Source organism: Mastomys coucha, unplaced genomic scaffold (genome assembly GCF_008632895.1).
Source record: "Mastomys coucha isolate ucsf_1 unplaced genomic scaffold, UCSF_Mcou_1 pScaffold16, whole genome shotgun sequence".
Classification (NCBI taxonomy): domain Eukaryota; kingdom Metazoa; phylum Chordata; class Mammalia; order Rodentia; family Muridae; genus Mastomys; species Mastomys coucha.
Genome location: NW_022196898.1, coordinates 41609207 through 41614144, shown reverse-complemented (window position 1 = coordinate 41614144; position 4938 = coordinate 41609207). Strand labels below are relative to the sequence as shown.

General features: G+C 42.2%; 1 pseudogene; it reads right to left on the bottom strand.

The window, feature by feature from the left end:
• Positions 1-720: 720 nt before the first annotated feature.
• Positions 721-2186, bottom strand: LOC116093235 (annotated as a pseudogene).
• Positions 2187-4938: the final 2752 nt, after the last annotated feature.

Here is a 4938-nt window from a genome sequence, read left to right as displayed (position 1 = left end):
TCTCTCTCTCTCTCTCTCTCTCTCTCTCTCTTTCTCTCTCTCTCTCTCTCATATATATATGTGACTGCACCTTCAGTACACTATTTGCCCTTGAAATCTGGGTGCCCATGGACGGCACTGGGCTTCCTCCACAATAGCCAGCAGGAATTTTAAAATATGTGTATCTCATTGGCCCTTCAGTCCTCTCAATGTTTCCTAAGGATTTCCAGTCAAATGCCAGTGATACACACTTCATGTGCATTGCTAAACTCTTACATACACACACCACCAACCTTCAACAATTGCCTGTTCAGAAATATAAACTAAATCTTAGTCTAATTAGTTCTTGAATTATCTCCTAGAAAGCTAAAAATGTACCTAGAATCAGTGTGTCTCATTGAGCCTTCACTGCTAGGGAAAACCAAAAGCAGATGACACTTGATGCCCAAATGAACGATGGGCTCATGACTCCCAAAGATTATAAAGTCACTTCTGAAAGTTGCTATAATAGTGAGACAGTAGCAGGAACAGCATAAAACCTTAGAATGAGATAACAATTTTAAGAAAAACCAAAACTGGAGTGTCTGTGTATATGATTTCATGTGGTGAGAGGTGGCTGAGGATGATGGCTGGTCAGGGATGTCAGAAGGTGCCCCTGCTAACTGTAAGAGGGAGGGCTGGTGAAGGCCATTCTCAGTGGTGAAGTCTAAAATGACAGTGTAGAGACAGACTGAAAGGAACTTATTCCCATTCACTTGCACAGTAGGAGGACTGAGTAGGAGAATAGAGTAGTGTGGCCTCTGCTTTGTTCATGCTGCCATTGTCATACTTTTCAGGTGGTGCTATTGTAATAGTTTGAGCTGTAAATTCTTCATCAAAATATCTGGTGTCTGTTTCAGATGTTACTTGAGGCTTAAAAGGAAGTACAAACTTTTTGTTGTATACATCTTGCCAGTTTACTCCAGAAAACAAACAAGCAAACAAACAAAACTATGCCTTATGATTCCTTTTGCATCATCTGGCCCTCCACCAAGGCATTTATTTGGAGCCTTTACCAAGAGCCCTGAAAGCAATGATTTTGCATCTGAAGAGAGTGTTCGGGAGAATTTAATGTCTTCTATTAGTATTAGTTCAAAGATTATTATGATCCTGGTTGTAGAAAGGCAACCTCCCACATATCATTTCATATATGACAACACCTAGGCCCCACTGGTCCACACAGCTCGGCCATAGTTATTATCTTCTAATAAATACCTCTGGTGCCAGATACTCTGGTGTACCCCAGAATGTTTTCATGGTAGCTGCATCTGTAATCCCTTCTGTGCAAAGTTCAAAATCTGCAATTTTTATATGGCCATCCTTATCTAACATCAGATTCTTCAACTTGAGATCATGGCACACAGTCTTTCCAGAATGTAGATAGTCCAAAGTAGAGACAATTTCTACACCATAGAAACGTGTGTGGTTCTCAGAGAACACCTGATCTCTCGACAAATGGAAAGACAGCTCTCTCCATTAACATATTTCATCACAAAACACAAACGGTCTTTTGTCTGGAAGGAATATTTCAAAGAGGTTAGAACTGGATATCTGGTATTCTTTAGTACTCTGCTTTCAGTAAGACTGTGTGCCACTTCATCCTTTGCAATAATGACTTCTTTCTTCAGAATCTTCATAGCATAGTATTTTTCCATGTGCCTTCTCTGGAACCAAAATAGCCTTCTGAAAAGTGCCTTTACCTAGTAGTTTCAAATAATCAAAATCATTCATTGTCTTTCTTTTATGATGGGTTGTAGATTCACCCATCTTTTCCTCTCCTATATTATCAATCTATGAGGCTGGATTACAACTAATTCCTCTTCTTGCCTCTGCAGTCTGTCACCTACAGCTTGGATAGCTTCTGTCCATTCTTCTCTCTCCTCTGGTGTATCTATATGAAATGTTCTCTCTATAGCAGTGGCCCACTGAAGACATCTGATAATAAATATATTTGGTTTTGGTTGTTCTGTTTTCATTAACTGACATTTTGCCACTGAGAAGTTGTTGAGGGGATAAGGTAAGTCCACATCTTGAGGTTTCTCCTTATAGCTTATGAATGAGCCATCTGTCTTCAAAATGAAGTATCTTCATTTTTTTTAATAATTTTTTTTAATAAATTCTCCCCTCTTCTGAACCCAATTGTCTTTCATAATGGTAACATGGCTCATGATGACTCCCCTCTGAACCCCCAACTTGCAAAAATGGTGTGCTTTACAGGTCAGTTTCAGGGTTTGGATCCTTTTCTGCTGCTGGTGCTGCCCTTCCCACTCTAGTGATGACGCAGCCCACAAAGGCTGCTGTGGCCCTGCAGTTGCTTAGGCAGTGGCAGAGAATGGAGTAGGGAGGGAGGAGGAGAGGGGGCAACTTGGGGATCCCCTCCCTCCTCCTCCCCTCTTGCCCTCCCCCCTACCTCCCGCTGAGCCTCTGGCCCCCTGGAGCCAAGTGCTGCCAACAGGAGGGGAGATGAAGGGCTGCAGGGGAGGGAGGGAGCCGGCCAGGCAGGCCTCATCACTGGATGCTGTTCTATTTGTCAATTCTTATTATTACTTCCTGAGCAAATGGACTTCTGTTCATGAGGTCATTGCATACACCTTTATCTTAAAATGTCTCCTGTATGTTTTCTTCTAGTAGTTTCAAAGTTTCAGATTTTCATTAAGATATTTGATCCATCTTTAGAAAGTCCTAGCGTAATTAAGTGTATGTTGGGTTTAACTGTGTCCTTTCCATGCATGTATGTAATGTACTGTGTGAGTTTTTGTTAATTTGACACAAACTGCAGTTATCTGGAAAGAGGGAGTTTCAACTGAAGAATTGCTTCCATCACATTGGCCTATGGACATGTGTGTAGACATTATCTTACATAATGAATGCTGAGGAAGGAAGGCCCAGCCCACTGTGGGTGGTGCTGCACTTGGGCAGGAGGTCTTGAGTTATATAAGAAAGCAAGCTGAGCAAGCTATGGAGAACAGGCCCAGGTGGAGCATTCCTCCATGTTCTCTGCTTCAGTTCCTATCCTTGGACTTCTTCCCTTGATGATGGACTGTAATCTGTAAGCCAAACAACCCCCTTTTCCCCTTCAGGTTTCTTTTTGACTAGTGTTTTGTCCCAGCAACAGCCAAGTGAACTAGGACAGAAATTGGTACAGGAGAATAAGATATTACTATGATGAACTTGAATATGGTGGTTTAGGAAAAGACTCTGGCTGGAATTTGTGTTTTTTAGCTACAAAAGGCCATTAATGCCCACAGAAGGTTGGAAGCAGTATAGATAATGGAGACCTGACTTGTGAAGTTTCAGAGGGGAGCAAAGACTGTCAGAACTGTTTATGTGATATTTTGGATTAAGAATGTATGGAAATTGAAGCTTTGTCACTGAGAAAGTTGATGCTGATTAGCTGGGGCTGAAGGATTAGTTGTGATTATGAGACTAGTAGCATTGGCGTTAACTATTCTGGAAAGTATTTTCTCTCGGGGTCAGCACACAAAATCCATGGTCCCAAGGGGGTTTCAGCTGCACATCAAGCTGGCTGCCTAACTGGGCAAATAATGTACAAGAATCTCCCAGATGGTAGTGCGTTTGAAGGAGAATAGGAATTATTTGGCTTACAAGTCATTCAGTCCATCATCAAGGGAATTCAAAGCACTAACGTGGATGAGAGAAGCAGAGACCATAGAGGACAACTGCTTACAGGCTTGCTCTCTGTGGCTTACTCAGCTTATTTTCTTGTATAACCTAGGATGCCCTGTGGTGACACCCATACTGGGCTGAGCCATATCGTATTGTATCGTATCATATCATATCATATATCATATCACTTAGTCAGTCAGATTTCTTACATACGTATCTATGATCCACTGGAAGTAGTTTCTCAATTGGGATTCCTTCTTGCCAGATGACTGTAGTAGTGGTGTCAAGTTGACAGAAAACAACCAGCATATGTACTTTATGCATATTTGCCCCACTGTTGTCCTCCTTCCCAGCTCCTTCCTCCTGGCAGTGGCCCTCTTCTTTCCAAATAGTTCTCTGAGCACTATTGCATATTAGCATCTTTTTCTAAATTTGGAATTTTCTGGTACAATTTCATTGAACAGTTTTTCTGTGTCAACAGTAAAAATCCCAGCTCCCACCCAGACACTACAATGAGGTAGGCACTCTGAGATGTGGCAACCAGACACTTTGATAAGGTAGGCAGTCTGAGATGTGGGGAACGACAAAATGGATTTCTTCTTTGATTCTGTCATTCCACAAAGGAGAACTCACTGTCATATCAAATCTCACCACTAGCCTTAAGGCTTAGGAGAACTTTGGGCGTATGTGAGGCTGTGACTGACAATCCGCTTTCAACATGGATGCCTAGCTTATGTTGCATTTGTGGCTTTGGCTTTATTTTTTCACGAGGCAACTTTGAACTGTTTGCTACTTCCCTTTGCATAACCTTTCTGTTTACCATGGTTTAAGCTGTCACATGACCTCGTTTGTGCTTCCCAACCCCCTTCTCTTTCTCATTCGAATGTTTGTTATTTGTTGCTCTGACTCTTCTAATTATGTAGAATGTAAATATGGAGCTTCTTAGAACATGACTTCATCCCAGGAGTCTTTAACTTTTGACTCAATGTCTTTCCTCCATTGTAATAGTAACCTTTCAACATTTAATGTATTTGACCTTTCCAGAGACTATTGACCTCAGGGCCTCTGAAGCCTGTGATGTCACATAGGCGGGCTTTACAGACCTGTTGCCAAGGCAACAGCCACCATATTCCCAGAATCTATTAGGCTCATCTCCCACTTTTACCTGCGGTCAACACATTAACACACACACACACACACACACACACACACACACACACGGGAAATGCTACTCCTTCCCTCTCTCTCTCCCCGCCTCCTCTCTTTCTGCCACTACCCACCCCACCCCCCATC